This window comes from Thunnus maccoyii, chromosome 4, assembly GCF_910596095.1.
Source record: "Thunnus maccoyii chromosome 4, fThuMac1.1, whole genome shotgun sequence".
In the NCBI taxonomy this organism is placed as follows: domain Eukaryota; kingdom Metazoa; phylum Chordata; class Actinopteri; order Scombriformes; family Scombridae; genus Thunnus; species Thunnus maccoyii.
This window is the reverse complement of record NC_056536.1, coordinates 28,501,943-28,519,267: the sequence shown is the minus strand read 5'-3', so window position 1 is coordinate 28,519,267 and position 17,325 is coordinate 28,501,943. Positions and strand designations below refer to the sequence as shown.

Here is a 17,325-nt window from a genome sequence, read left to right as displayed (position 1 = left end):
CGTTAAACCTGCAATAACAATAGAAATAGACTATGAACACAGCAGTGACATCCTCCTCTGTTGATATGGTTGAATTTACAGTTTCCTGTTAACACATCCAGCAGTTACGGAGCAACATGCCCTCATGTGGAGTCATATTTCTGTCCAGTATTTACTCTCCTGTCAGCTTCGCTTTCGGTCTCCATCAGCTCCTGAGAAAAATATCTGGCTCTTTAGCAGCTAAATGCTCCACTATGTTCACCAGCTAGTTGCTAAATGTGTCTGTTTGCTGTTAGGTGTTGAGCAGGTAGTGTACAGTGGGCTTTTAGAGTCATCATATGAGAGCGGCCGAAACAGAATGGACACTGCAGTCGGGTAATAATTCTCTGTGGGTTCATCATTATGAGCAACCCCTTTCATATTACGTGTAGTAATTGCATCAATTGTTATAATAAAAATATGGATTATAGCTGCTGTAAAATCTTTCTTGAAGCTCTAATCAAACTAAACCACCTAAAATGAACAGAAATCATGATATATGTATGGATTTGAGATCTGTATCCTAGTGGGATTGTTGAACCGAGCCGTCTACACAACAGCAACAGAACCTTGATCCAGAGTGGTCAGACTAATGTACATTCATATATACAATACAGGAAAGTTCCTACTTTGCACTTCCAGCATAGATTTTCCTTCATCAGTTTTATTTCATGGAGTCTTAATGAAGTATGAGATGAAATGTTTTTGGGGTTTTTTTTTGTGGGTAAACTTTCTCTTTGCTTCCTTAACATATTTACCACATTCTGCCAAAATACCAAAAAGTCCTGTGTCATAAAACAAAACAATTAAACATCAATACAACTTCACTCATGTCTGATGGATTAAGCATGGATGATGCATTCTCCACAAGCCCATTCAAGGAACAATTTCATATTCTGATGAGCGTAAATTTACACTCCCTCTCACACATCAATCACAGTCATTTTTGAACATGTGTGTACGGCGATGAGACCTCTCTATCACCAGAACATCACATGTTTGCACTTATAGTGTGAACAGGGGGATGTAGGCCTATTCTTGGATTACAGCGGACTGCATCATTATCATTTCAACGTACAATGCCACGCTGTGCCATGTGGTTTGAAAGCTCAATAGGTGCATTTCATCACACACTGACAATGAAACAGGATACCTGGAGATTGATTTTTTTTTTTGCAAGGAATTTAGAAGAATACCCTCATATGTGATAATACAGAAACCTCCCACAGTTACAAGCATTGTCCCTGCTCTTTAGTTTCACAGTATGACTAAGCGCACCTTCATTTCCTCTCACCAAACGTGGAATGTTTTGTCAGTCGGGTAAACAGAGGCCTGAAGGTAAAAAGAGGAAGTTTCCTTTTCTTTGATCGATTCTTCAAAAGGAAATCAATGAAGAGACCAGGACATTTGAGTCACAATGAAGAATTCAAGCAAAGGAGGTTAGCTGTGAAGAGAAGAAGCAAAAGCACAATAAGCAGAAGATGTACAGTATATATCCAGTGTAAGACTCTTACTGTTGCCTTTTTCGCCTGTCAACACATAAATTCAAAATTACCATCACTGCACAGAGAAAAATGCTGAAACATACTATCATCTGATAATATTTGACACTGTCCACACTGAATAAAAGCGTCCATCCCACAAGATCACATTGCCATCTACCTCTCCCACTCTGCAGAGGCAAAACCTGCGCATGTAATCTAGCTGTCATATTGCACTTGACAAGCTGCAGTGAGTGCACTACAACACGGGTCTCTCAGGTTTTCTGTGGGTGTTTCTGCAAAGTAAGATGAGAGTTTTACTGTCATTCAGAGAACAGGAGAGTACCACCTGCCCATGCTGCAGATGACAACTTCCAGCCAGTTAAGGGAGACATGTCTCTGAGTCATATATATATATATACATTACCACAGCAACACTTGTCAAGCAAATATTGTAATTTCAGAGAAAATGTTATATTTGGATGGTGGATGCAAGGAGAAGAATGTGTCGAAAAACGAATAATTTTATATGTGAACTCCACCGGGGGAAGTAATCTTTAGTTGTTTACTCCACAGTGTTTCCTATGTAGGTAAGGTAAGGTTTCATTTGTTACATACATATTATACAAGACAATTACAGTGAAAAGATTAAAATGAACCAAAGCTGTATCCATTTTGACCAAGGCACATTTAAACAGATGAGGGGCAGAATTAGAGAGTATTATATTTAAAATTATTTGTGCAAAAATGCTACATGAAGTACGTACAGTCACTGCTTTTCAGCTTGTCTTAAGTTACTCTTTAAGGCACTTTTTAAAAAAGCGTCTGCAGTGTCATCTGCAGGTGAGCATATTCATGCAGCTTCTGCAGAAACTGCTAAAGCACTTAAAATTCAGCAAGAACAACAGAACAAAATCATCTTATAATTAGTGCTTCAGAGTTAAATGAAGGGTGTAATTATAGAATAATCCCATTCCATGTGTTTCATGCTTCTCACCACCAGAAGAATAACACACAATTTAACTATATTGTCCAGCATTCAGAAGTCTTTGGGCCAACGTGATAGTGTACCAGAGATTGTATTTAAGTGCACCCATGTTATATCATTATATCACCGCTTCACATAAAACAAAGTAGAAAACTCTCTGGAAAGGATAAAAACACAGCTGGCATGGTAATATCATATCTTCTGTATCTGCAGCTTCACTATCACACGTTCATATGTCAAGAGTTCACATGACACGATACCAAAAATAGCTTGAGGTCTTAGCCTGGCATACGATTTTGTCAAAATGATGCTGCAGCAGCAGAATAATGATTCCTGTGTTCATTGTGGTGTTATTAGTGGTGTTGTTGCCATGGACAAAATGTCTCTTTTCCTTCCTGCTCCCTCTCCAGAGACGGCATGTTCAGTTTGACCAGCATGACTTCACCCTTAATTCCCTTAGCAGGCTAATCTTAGTACTTAAATGGCTGTTAAAGCACAAAATTCCCATTAGCAGGCTGATATACGGACTGCGTCTACCGTCTATATCTGCCAATATTATTTCTTACATTTTGGTTGTATCAGGACGTGTCTCAGGAATATCTCCACTTGTATCTGTCAGAGATAATGATGATAATCAGCAGGTTTTGGATGTTGGACAGCAGGAAAACTGTGATACACTCTAATCCTTATTTGTATACATAAACAAAGATCTTAGCTCATGCCAATTAAAATCTAAACTATCAAAACTCTGGGACAATAAGAAGTTGTAACTTTAACTAGCAAGTTAACCTTCAGTTAATATCTTATAGATTCCATTCCATTCTATTCTATTCTATTCTAGAATAGAATGGAATGGAATGGAATCGAACTTCATTGTCCACAAAAATGCTGTCTTTGGGCCATTTGTTCATTTCATTTGTTTTGATGTTCATTGAAACATCAAAACATACACACACACACACACACACACAAACACACACACACACTGCATGAGAACAACACTGACAGTATGACTTCTCCAAATAAGAAAATACAAAACACAAAATTTAAGTCGAGCACCTTAAGAAAAGAAAGGAAAAAAAAGATTAAAATTCAAAATCAATCAAAAAGTATTCATATAGCTCAATTCATACAGTTGAAGTCATTCAAACTGCTTCACACAAAAACATAAAGATGAAAAATGTAAAAAAAAAAAAATGCAGCAATAAGTAATAAGTTAAGGATGAAAGAAAAATACAACAATAAAAACAATATAGAGTTCCTGACTTATAATAAAAACAAGCTAAAAACCTGATTATTAAATTAAAAACCAATAAACTTATGCATTAATTAAGTCACTATATACGTTCTTTGTTGCCAGAGGTGTCCTGTGGTGCCTTCTAGCTTCTCATAGCTGGAGAACAGAGGATGTGAAGGTTTATCTGAGTCTTCCTCCTCACCCTCTGCTCTCCCCATAACCGACTCTGTGGCTTTCTGATTAATGTACTGGTCACACTGATGACCCTCACCACCTCGTTCCTTCATTTACTGTTTGGGTTACTGTACCATGCAGTGATTTCTTATGGACCTGCAGGCTCAAGCCAAAACCATGAAGTTGCTTGAGAAAATAAATACATTGCATACATTTCCTCAAACATATTCCACACTCACAGAGAAACTAAGATTATTCCCAGATGCTTAAAGCTGTCTATACAGTTTCTACTGGCTGATCACTGACTATGATGGAAAATGAGGGAAATCTAGGTTTCAACTGAATAGAAAGGCACGGAAATTATTAAATCATGAAGGCAAATCGGTTTTATTCAGCATAAAATTAAGATGCTATAAATTAAATCAAATTTACTCCAATATTATAGACCTTTTCATGCAAATGTTTTGACTTGTCACAGCAGGAAAAGCCCAGGGGGAACTAATAACATTAACCAAGCGTAACAGCCCCAGAACTGGAAGAACTAATTAGATGCAGCTATTATTAATGTTTTTAATTACACCTCTGCATTTTCTGCCATGACATGTCAATATATCTTCCATAAAACCGGTCTATTAGTGTTGGAGAAGAATTGTATTACACTCTAGTGAGTTATTTGTGTCTTTGTTACTGTGATTTGTGACCTCTGCTGGGACCATTTGGAGCTGGTTATATCAGCCATGAGGAAACAGAAGGTGGTTGGCCACACGTTACTTCAGATCAGCGGCTGTTCTGTTGTTTAACCTTCTTACTTTGCTTAATAAATCTTATTTTTACATGCATAGATTGTCTTGTGAATAATTCCATGACAGTGTGCGTGCTGGAGCTAAGGTCACTCGTATCCTCTCAGTTTTACGTCAAGTCTAATGTGTGTGTTGGTAATGGTAGAGTGGCTAATTTCATCAACAGAGGTCGTTATTTTCAAGACAAGGAAGGAAAATTGTCATTGCCACTCAAAATCTAAGCACAAATGATACCATTTGGGATATTACAGTCTGAATTTCCACCCTGACAGCTTTGTGCTCACACAGGTGTGTATAGCATTTTGCTAATTAGAGTTCTCTACCCTGAAGTGTTTTCACACAGGTGTTCCTGCTATCATCTCTCACCCAATAATTTAAGTTGGCTGATTGGAGATTTTCAGTTCCTCTAAAATGTAATGAAACACAACCACCTGAAATTACATTCACTGTTCTTCTGTTTCACCTTATATACATTTTTGATATTGTATATTTGAATATTGTATATAAATTAAGTCACACACTCACATGTAAAGTAAAAGAAAAGAAGGGGAAATAGAGGAGTGGGGAAGTCGGGGGAGTTAACAGTTTCCAGACATCATTATACTGTATCAACATAACATTTGGGGAGTCGTAGGGACAGTCATGGCATAATTTTAGTCTCTGACATTTGGCATTCTTTCACTCAGAATTATTGGTATGATTGTGTAAGCCGACTTATTTGGACATACTGGTTGTCTCTGCTTGTCATTTCCCCGCTGGATATGAGCCCTTTCCTCCATCTAAATTCTTTTTCCATTTCTCTCTTCAGTGTGTCGTCTGCTCTCGGCCTGACCATTTTTGGACCGATCATTTTGGTGCATTAAGTAACACAACACATGGCACACAAGAGTTGCTAGTGTAATAGCCTGTGATCTTATTACATAGACAATCAAGTGATGTCAGTCAGTCAACTGGCATTGTTTGATTGAAATGTTAAAGCTCAATCATGTATTCACCATTTCTCAGGAAAAATGGCTTTCTTGAGAAGAACCTTCTTTACGCTGGAAAATGTGGTTTCCAACTGTGCTAGCGGCAGCTTTTAAGACTCTCATCCTACTGACGGTGAGCAGCTGATGACCTTTGGCTTCGCAGAGAGCAGCAACACTCATCCCTGTGGAAATGCTGTCATCTGATCGCTGGGGGAAGTTGTGAAAATGAGAAACACATACTGTACATCCTCTTGAAAATGGCATGAGAGTTTATTCTGGCGCGGAGGTCAGTGACCAGAACTGGAGACCGACTGTATTCGTAAAACTACCTGGGAAGTTCCTGAAGAACAAGTTGTTCAAAAGCACATCCAGTGAAATGGAGCAGCCGGTGCACTTGACATTCTCTGTCGTGAGCAGCATATTGATCTCTGTAGTGTTTTCATAATGACATGAATCGATGTGAGACTTGATTCTGATGTAATTATGCAAGCATTACTCTTTATTTGCATGATCCGCGGAGGGTGAGCCTAATTTGTGACTGGATCAGAGCAGCGGCTCCCAGGACTCAGAGCCCTGCTCACCTTCATGCAGCCATCTAATCAGTATTCTGTATTCAGGATGTGAGGTGGGCACAATTATCGAGCTTGAAGGATAGAAAACAGCTGTATCTTGAATCCTGAGGATCAGAGCTGCAGACCACTGGGTTAAAGGAACTTCACTTATTCAGGCTGCGGGGATTAATGTACCTGTGTATGGGAATAATTGCAACAAGACATTTTTATGCTCAACAGTCAGGTGCAGTCAAGCTACTTATGAATTCCTTTTCAAGAATTAAATTTCAGTCTCAACTTTTAAGCCCTTACAGGGGACACATCATGCTTTTTGTGATTATTTTTATTTTTATACTGTCATGATGTCAGATGTTACACATGGTTAAAAGTCCAAAACTTGAGGTGAACATATGTAAAAATGTCCCTTATAAGACAAAAGCCAGAGCCTCAGCCTGCCCTGACAGCTTTGTTTGCAATGTAACCTCTACTTCCTCCTCATGATGACATCAGATTGTTTGTGCCCACAAACGGTTGTCCATTCCATAACCTTTGTCGCTAACGTTGTTGCTAAGGTTGTTCATGCTGTCTCGCATATTTCAGACTGGATTCATGCTGGAATATGTATAGATGTGTTTGAGAAGTTTCCATTTTGAGAGTAAAGAATGAGGGCCTTAAAGAGCCTGTTTCAGACAGAGGCTGAACTGAGGGGCTGCATAAAAAGACAGTATAAGTTAAATAAGGACTTTAAAACTGTAAATCATGCAAAGATATTCCAGTAGAGCCCCACAATAGAAATGAAAATGGTCTTGGTACGTCCCCTTTAAGGTGCTCAGAAAAACTGAAGCTCCAGCAGAGCTACTGAATGGATCTTGTGGTGAGATTGTTTTGTCAACTGCAGTTTCCAAGTTCAAGAATGGACTTTATTCTTGTATGGCCATGTGTGACAGAAACTAAAGTGTCCGAGAACAGACCATCCTCTCTGGATTTTAAATATGATTGTTGTATAATTGGTACAGGACGTCTCTGAGTGCACGTGGCAGCTCCTCTAACATTGCAAAGGAAAACACACGCAATTAGCTTTATCATCCGTTCCTATTTAAAGAATTCTTGTCGCAAGAAAATAAGATATAAATACCCTTTGTTTTAAGTTTAATTCAGTTTCTATGGCTACCACATTGTTGCTATGTGACGGAGTTGAAAGATGAGTTGGAGAGTGTATGTGGCATGTAAAGGCATGTGATACATGGACAGTTTATATATACTTATGACAAGGGGAAATACATTGCTGTATATATATGACAGTTGTTTCTAAGGCAACAATAGGGGACATTTATTTTGAAGAATTAGTTGTTTGGAAGCTCTTCTTACATGTGTAGAGAGAGATTTCAGTATTTATCAGTGCTGTTAGGCCATTTTATAAATATTTTATAGACAAATCCATGTGCTCAGTACTGCAAAATTATACACCTCAGATTTATAATTACACTGAAGTCAATGGTGAGGATTAACTATTCCATTTAGGGTGAACACTGAATATCGCCTGTTTGTCAAAGGGCTTGGATTAACTCAATACCCAATTAGTCAAGGTCCATTTATTCAGTAAGGCTGGTTCTTGCTCTCCTCTTGTTTACTGGAGCCTCTCTGTAGTTTTTGTGATTAAGCTTCACAGAAACACATAGCGATTAAAGAAAGGATTGAATTACAGGAGGGGGAGAAACAATATAAATATGCCAAAAAAGTCTATTTTTTTCTCACTCTCTCTTTTTCTTTCTGTCCTTCTGTTCCGCCTCTCTGTAGTCTGTCTACTTCAAGTGTGAGAAGTCAACGTCTGCTGTCAGTGTTAAGGAGATGTCAGCTTCTAGCTCAGCAGGTCTGTTGATCACTATGGCTTTGATTATAGCTGTGCAAAAACAGCTCCCTTCTCAGTGCAATCTGTGCAAGCCTTCCCCTATCTGCTCTGCTGTATGCCATTTAATGGGGTCCTTTGTCTCCGTGATGAATTTCCATGATAATTGGTATTATTAGTAATGTATTACTGGTATAACAATCCTCTTTCTTCAAGTTGGCTGCTTGGTAATTACACCCCAAAGCTTTATTAATGAACAAGGTATTTCTAATTTCTTCCTTCACAATTCTAACAAAACATTATTCAGCTCATGCGTCAGTGTGGAAATATCATGGTGATAAATAAGATGATATTAAAATATCATCATTCTTATCAGCATTTCTGTAACTGACACACACATCTGCATCTTTGTCCAGCTAAAAACAAGACTGTGTGCTGCAGAGGAGTCCTTGAGATGTGAGGATTTAACTCAACAGTGATCATACGTCATAATTTAGTCACTAAATTATTCTAAATTTGAACTCTGTGGCGTCCATTAATTTTGTTTTCACGCTCTGACTGATGGAGATCTCCCATGGGAAGTTAGCAAAAGCTATTTAATTTCTTTCCAAACACAGAGGTTCTGACCGTCATTAAAATGTGATATTTCTTTCTGGTACAAGGTTACTCACACCCGTTGGACTCAGATTCATGCTATTAGACACAGTCTCTGCTGGAAGGAACAGGAGGCCTTTGGTGTCTGTTCTCAACTTGGCAGATGGATTTCTTTCCCTTTTTTTTCAGTCTTTTCTCAAAGACAATATGGACGTTCAGAAAACGCTAACATGGGCAGTTGCATTCATATTGAGAAAAGGGTTCAAATATGACAGATTCCAAAAATAATACATACATAAATACTGAGGGTTTACTCTCATTGGTATGATGATGTCATTGCAATTCAAACCTCAGACATGGAGCAAAGGGAGCCCTTTGTGAAGAATGGAACAAGTTTGAAGGCTTCAGCTCTCTTATACTTAGAGGAATTGTTCATCAGATGGAAGTAAAGCCATGAAAGATGCGTCTTCACTTTGTTTCTAGATTGTACTGTTCAAAAGTTGTTTTTCTTCCAGTCAATGAGACTTTTCATATCTGTCAAGTTCAGTTGCTGTAGATTTTCTAGGTTATGTGAAAGAAAATTAACTATTGTTTATCATTTGATGTGCTCCAAATGCCTTCATGCTGTGTCTGTTCTAAACTCAGCTCCTTGCTGTGTAAAATGAGACAGTTGATTGTTTAACAGTTAGTTTATGTTGTCTTAGCCGGTACTAAGACAAATTATAGTTATGTAGATTTTTATGTCTCTTTAATGTGTGGTTTTTACAAGCTTTTTGAGGACAGCGTTGTTTGTTCTTAATCTAATGTGATAGCAATGTTATTTTATGATGCTGCTTTGATCCACACCCGTGTGCTATCATTCTGGCATATATGGTCATGAGGAAATACTATTCCTGGGCTAGCTGAACTCTTGACCTTTGTTTCTATCTGAGGGTTGTTCACTAACCTGTGAGGTTAACTATAGATATTTTCAGATTATGTGCCAGAGTATTGAAGGACTGAGGAATGCCAACTTGTTAGACAAAGAAAAGATAGCTAGGTGGTATCTTTGTCTCTCAGAAGTATGATCTATTGTGCTTCTGATTGTATTATTTGATTACATTCTGTCATATCCTGACGATTTGTGTGTTTATTGAGTGATCAAGCAATTTTCCACTGCAGTTCAGAGATTCAGGCAGCTTTAGGACAGAAGAAGAATATTAAAGAGGTCTACAGCCAGCAGCTTTGTGCAGCTGTGCTGAGGCACAGCAGTACTTCAAGCTGAATAATGAACTGATAATGAAATGCTAACATGCTTATTATGACAATGCTAACTTGCTGATGTTAAGCAGTACTTAATGTTTAACGGCTAGATGACAGGTTAATGGATCACCAAAGTTATTGCAATGAATCCTGAGGGGAACATGAATGTGCGTACCAAATTTCATCCAACAGTTGTGGACACATCTAACTTAAAACCACATATTAATCTCATGGTGATGCAGCAGGAAAAGTCATACCAAGGTGCAGTAGGCCTCATCCCCTGAGTAACATAAACATCTGTACTCATGGCAGTCCATCTAAGATATTTCAGTCTGGATCAAATTGGTACGCCCCATTGCTTAACCATGCTGCCGCTAACATGACTAATAAATAACTTGACTTGATTTTTGATTTTTGAGTCTGAAGAAGACTTAAAACCCACATTTTATTTGAAGCAGAGATGATATCAAGGAGGCTTTTATAAGGCTTTTATAAGGCTTAAGGATTCATAAGATTGAATTTGAATAGGCCAAGCAGGAACGAGAATTATGGATTTTACATTGTCATAAACCTTTAATGTGGTGTAGCAGACAACTTTTCTACAGTTTACAGTAGGTTTTCTCTTTAAATTTCAAACATGCTTGTGTATGTGTGTCGGTGATGTATTGTGAGTGTGTGTATGAGGCAGAGTGATGAGGACCGTTGTTGGTCTGCGGATGAGACGAAAGTAATTGGTAAATGGTTTGATTTCTGAGATGAAACCAGTGATGCCATTTACATTCCCCTCTGAGACGTCTGAGCTGAGCTGAGTGCATGTGTAACCTGAGAGGCCATGAAGACAGATATCCATGTAATTTGACTTACTGGCACTGAAAACACTCCCTATAACAACAGTTAGACGGTAAGATGCATAAAAGCACCCTGTTGTGAGCAATCACCTTCACACCATCAACATAATCCTGCTTCTATGATATGCAGAAACAAGATATAGTTGTAAACAAACAACAAATACAACATTGGCTACAGATGATGACTAAGATACAGTAGATTGACAGCTGTAGCGGTAAGAGCTCTTTGTCAGTATACAGTATGTTGCTTCAGAGTGGCATGATTTAATGACTTTTAATGTTAAAATCTTTAACATCTATCTCCTCTGCCGCTACGTTATTGTAGAACTGTTTGTTTGTGTGTCACATTTAAATTGCAAATACAACTGAGCTCTTGATGTGCAATATGATACATTTCTTGGTGGATAAACATTTGATATTTTTAGTCACCTTACAGTCATGCTAACATCTTCATGAGGCTGTACTTAGGCAAAACAGTGCTATGAGCTAACTGCTAACAGCAGCATGCAAACATGCTCACAATGATGTGGCAATGTCGAGCAGGTAATGTTTACCATATTTAGCATCTAGTTTAGCATGCTAACATTTGGTAATTAGCACTAAACACAAAGCAAGGTTATTTATATAGCATATTTCAAACACAGGGAAATTAAAAGTGTTTTACAAACTGCAAAAGAATATGAGAACAAGAATAAGAACAATGAAACTAAAAGTAAAATTAATAGAACAGTAAAAATACATAAAATTAGATTTAAAAAATAAAGACGCATTAAAAAGGCAGTTTAAAGAATAAAAATATGAAGTGCAGCTTCAAAATTGAATGAAAAGCCATGTCAAACAGATGTGTCTTCAATTTAGATTCAAAAGTAGTCGATATTGTGACTATGTGAGTACAAATGATGTCATTAGTTTTGCAGGTATTTGTTGGACAAATAAAATTTTTGACCTGATGATCACGAAGGTTATAACAATCCATGCTGAGGTATGACATGATGTACATGAGTGTCTGGACCTCACGGTAATGTGCCAGTTAAAGTCCGGATCAGGATGCACTGTTTAGGAATCACGACTTACGCAAAATTTTGTGCCAATCCATTGGATGGACGATGACGTATGTATATTTCACCGGATAAATGAAAACTTTGACCTACTGGTGACGCTAGAGAAAAAGTCAGGGGATCACCAAAGTCATAGGGGGCTCATCCGATGTGTGCCATGAAAGTCTGTATAAAAATGTCATTGCAATCCAGTTTTTTCAGGCTGGACCAACCGACCTTGCCATCCTGGAGCCATGCAAACAGAGTGGTTTAAAAAAAAGCAAGAGCTTCTGTTTAGATAATATGGATAATACTTTCCCCTTGCTCCTTTCAAGATATTAATCATGCTGGGATCCTCGTTTTTCTCTTTTGTGTGTATGTGTAAGTTGTATTTACTTACTTATTTTAACTTTTGGCCCCTTTACAGTATGTTCTTCCTGTTATTGTTGTTAAACTCAACACCAGTCGTGCTTTTGGTTGTAGATTTTACGTTTTCATCTCAACAAACATTTGATCACAAACAGCTAATTTCTCCAGGCACAATACAATGCAGTTATAAGCTACAGTAGGATGTGTGCGAGAGGCGAGGCCGACATCATACGCACGGGCACAATGCTCACAAACTAGTCGACTACCTTGCCTGCACCCACACATACGCCCACCTTTGACTGCAAGCAACAAGTTCAACACCCGCTGGTAGTTTCTGAAAGTCAGTCTGAGGAAACACAGGAAATTACAGAACAAAGTGAGGAAGCAATATGAGACATGTTTAGGGGAACTCTGTATAGCAAAAAAAAAATACTTGAACTCCTAAAATAACTCAAGATAGGTAGATTACTGACATCATGTTATTATTCCTTTAGTAAAAAATAACATGTAGCCATTAAATTTAAAAAATCAGCTCATGCAGCAGCTTTACAAATTGCAACTCTTAATAATATATTTGCTTTAAAATTGTGCCTTTTATATAAATACAGAGATTTTCTATATCCTTGCATATATATACATATATATATCCTTGCAATTACTCCTCTGTTAGTGGACCACAGTGAGCAGGAAGCATTATGTAAACGCAGGAACTCTGACACCGGTGCCGATGGAGGGAAGTATAGAAATGAACTATGGAGCAGTATGTTGCTCAGGTTGTTGTTGGTGGGCGGCAGCTGTATTTACCACTGGAGCCTGTTGTTTGCACTGATTTAATGAGCATCAGGACCACTTCAGAGCTGATGTCACCGTTCACCTCAGAGCAAGAGTGAGATTTCACCACATGGTTATAATAGATAATAATAAACTATTATACCAGTTTGGACAGCGTGTGCAGCTCTACACACTTTGAGCTGTTGTTTTGAATGTGTAATTGTAACGTAAGTGAACTGGTGCTCCGCATGAGGACATTTCATCATTTCACATTTTATTGTTTGTATCTAAAAATAGGTTTGGACTGCTTCTATGACAGGTTGTGAGTGGTTTTGGTGATGTAGCTGCGTTCCTTTAAATCAAGGCTTAAGACTTTTCTGTTTGTCGCTGCCTTTTTAAAAATCAAATTTGAGGTTTTTGATTAATATCTTACACTGCAGTGTAACATTTATTCTCCTGTTTTACTGGTCTTATTCTATTTTGGCTTATTTTTATTTCCAATTTAACACTTTTTAATTGTATTTAAATGTCTTTCTATATTGCCTTGTGTTGCTTTTACATTCTGTCTTGATGCCTTTTATGTTTAAGCACTTTGAATTGCCTTGTTGTTGAACTGTGCTATACAAATAAACCTGCCTTGCTTTGTCATTTACTGTGCTCAAGTACGACTTTGATGTACTTCTACTTTACACTACTGTACACGTCAATGGAAAATATTGTACTTTTTAACCCACTACTGTACATTTATTTGAGAGCTGTAGTTATTAGTTACTTTAGAGATTTTAGTGTAATCAGCTCATAAAATATGATTTACAGTTAAAATCTATAGTTAAAATTAGCAGCACCTCCACCAGTTACAACAGTAAAAATGCTGCTTACACATTAATGCATCAGTAACAATCATTTAATAATATAATTAACATCAATATCACAATCACAGGAGCTGTTTGTCTGCATGACCAATACTTTTGATATCTTAAGTAAATTTTGCTGTTAATACTTCTGTTCTTTTACTTACTTTACTTACTTTTACTTGACTGAAGTTTTGAATGCAGGATTTTTACTTGTAATGGGATATTTTTACTTTGTTGTATTATTATTTCTATATAAGTAAAATATCTAAATACATTTTCTACCGCTGTAGCTTGCTGTGCAGCTGACTAAAGGAACAGATTCCACAGTTCATATCTGCTCCTTTATATTATTTCATTCTTCTTCTTAATAGAAACGAAACTGAGCTCCTGTCAAGGCGGCATTATTAGTTTTTACTTCCTCAATCAACACTTGTATTATATTAATAGCACTTTGTTGGAATATTTGATTGCATTTATTCATTACAATGTATGTTAGTCGGTTCAAGTAGTAGAATACATGCAAAATTCCTTTAGGAAGACTAAATAAAGCATGCAGCTGTTCTGTCAAAGAACCTTTTGTAAGCTGCTATGTGCTTCATTTGATTCAATTTGCAATTCGGAAGTGACTGATTTTGCTGGTTCACTGGTAAAAATACTCTGCGGTGAAATATTCCCATCACTCCACAGAGACACCACTTCTTCTGCTCCACGATGGACCTCAGTTCTGGTCTCTTGGTTCCAGTTTAGTGCTGTTAAACAGCTGCTTCTGGACTACATTCACAAGGTCTTGTCTCCCTCTGCAGGACATCAGCAGAGCTCACTGCTTATGTTTAGTTTCCTCTTGTTACACTAGTAGTCACTATAATACAGGGTATGAACTCGGTTGCACACACAGTATTTCCATGTCTAGTGTTTTGCAATTCACATACAAGTTATAAGGAACGATCATCAGACTGCATCCTGTGTATTCCCTCCGGAGTTGATTTCTCAAGCTGTGTGTCTGGTGGATCGAGGTGATGTTATGTTTTCAGTTTCCCCTAAACGAATAAGAAACTGAAGGTATGTTTTCTGAAACAAACACTGCTGAGCATTCAAAGTCTAACACTGACATGTTTAACCTTTTCCTTTTATTTGGATAACGTTTTCATGCAAATTTCTTCCATCTGTGCTCCACCCAGCGAGGTTAATAAGACGACTTGCTTCAGCATTCAGAGGAGCATTTACACACCTGAAGCCCAGGAAACTGACTCACGTCTCTGAGAAAATGATGATGAGTTTTCAAAGTGTCTGCAAATGGACAATGTCATCTTTATTCCACACAAACAGCCCATTATACTGTTGTTCAGCAGCTGACACTGTCACTTTTTTTATTTTACTTATTTATTTATTTTCATATTTTAACACTATATAAAGAGTGGTGAAAATAAAAAAGGTTGGTATAAGACGTAATACAGCCAGTTCAGCTTTGGATTTATGTGTGGGGTTTAATTTAATAATACCGTGACCAGTTTTAAGCTCTTTGATCAGGATGAGTTCAGTGCCGCTTTTTTTTCGAAATACCACAAAAAGCGAGCTGAATGAAATGCCAAGCTCATCATGTATTTCATTCTTGTCCGATATCGTACAGAGAATCTGAATGTGGTCCGAACTCATTACACCATTGAGTGCTAAAGGGCGCATGAGTCATCACGACATATCTGTATGAGTGGGCTGGAGACGGCTCATGCAGAGAGAAGCCCACGTGCTGCTCTTTCATCCGAGGTGATGTCATAACCAGAGACTTCCTGAACACAAGGTTCATTCACACAGAGCCCTCCTCCCGACTCAGGGACCAAGCACCAAACAAGCTGTCTCCATAGTAACTAGAGCCTCCAGGCATGTGAGTCCCCTTCTTGTTGTTGTTTTGTTATTCGAGGGAAGGGATGGAGTTTGAAACCGTGTCTGTGCTTATGAACGTGTGTGCCTGTGCAAATAACTGATAATATCACCGAATCCAGCTTTAAATAGTGAGTATTTTTATGCCGCATTAATTATAAACAAACCTGTTTCTGTGTCTGCCATGAGACTTGATGAGTCACTGTCTACTGTGGCTCTGCTAATTTTCAATTTTCCTCTCATACTAGGCACCATAGAGAGTGAAGAGACACCTTTGAGCTGTCTGGACTGCACCGACAGCTGCTCTCACAAACCATCCAGAGACGAACCACAGCAGGACATGAACCCAGATGATCTCTTGTTAACACGATGTAATGTTTTATTCATTTACTGGTTTGTACATTAATACACACATACATCCTACAGATTTCCTTGGTCTGCGGGTAGATGATAAATTATCTTTCAAATTGCACGTTGAGGAACTGAAGTTAAACTTTCCGTATGTCTCTCACCCAGTCACTTCTTCCTATCTGTACTCGACTATGGTGAAATAATTTATATGAATGTTCCACCATCTACACTCCTTGAGACGTTCTGTATCAAAGCGCTTTAAGATTCATAACAGGTGACAGCTTTAGGACTCATCAGTGTGACTTGCACAAGAGTGTCAGCTGGCTCTCTCTGTCGCTCTTTAATATTTATTTATAAAGCTCTTTGCGGAAAACAGCCCAAAGATTTTTAGATTCTTATCCATTATGCAACACCATTGGGGGAGGCGTCCGATCTTTCCTAAATTTATCCTGCAGCATGACAACGAGCCCAAACATTCGAGCCAAAGTCATAAAGAAGTATCTTCAGTGACAAGAAGAACAAGGAGTGCTGCAACAGATGGTACGGCCCCCTCAGAGCCCTGATCTCAACATCATGGAGTCAGTCTGGGATCACATGAGGAGACGGAAACAGCTGAGACGCCTAAATCCACAGAAGAACTGCGGCAACTTCTCCAAGATGCAGGAACAACAGACCTGCCAAGTACCTGAAAAACAGTGTGCAGGTGTACCGAGAGGAGAACTGGAGCTGTTTTAAAGGCAAAGCTGCTCACACTGCATATTGATTTGATTTAAGTTTCTTCTGTTTGCTGAACTTTGTATGAAGTTAACTTGGTAAATAAAAAAACTCACTTTACTTTTAGTACCTAAAACTTTTGCACTGTACTGTATCTCACATCCCTTCTGCAGTTTGGCACTGCTTTATTACAGTAGATCTCAGGAAACAGAGCTTAGTAAAAAGGCCTTTACTGCTGCAATGGTTTCTGAAACTGGATCAGCTGGTTTCTTCACCTGTTTTTAAAGTTTTAATTGAGTCCACCATTGATTTTACTTGTATCTGCTGTGGTCAGATCTGACTGAAGTATAGATCTTACAGATTGGTTGTTTTTTTATCCCTTATTGTTGCATTCAAGTGTATTTACTGCTGGATTACTCCTGTTTTTTCTTATCATTTACCACTGTATTATTATCTCTTATTGACACTCTAAATTGTCTTCTGTTTGTTAGCGTTTCTGCTCTCATTGGACCACCTAGTATTCATAAAGGGTGAATGAATGAATGAATTCATGGGGAGTTATTGCAGAGGAGTCACACATTAAAACAAGGACAATCATGAAGGTATG

The 17,325-nt window shown here is 38.1% G+C and overlaps 1 long non-coding RNA gene across 1 annotated transcript; it reads left to right on the top strand.

Annotated features, from left to right (window-relative positions):
* Positions 1–15,668: 15,668 nt before the first annotated feature.
* On the top strand, positions 15,669–16,691 carry LOC121896159. The gene is made up of 3 exons (XR_006095930.1): positions 15,669–15,784; positions 15,902–16,024; positions 16,460–16,691. It is a non-coding gene; the product is annotated as an uncharacterized LOC121896159 (long non-coding RNA).
* The last annotated feature ends 634 nt before the right edge of the window (positions 16,692–17,325 follow it).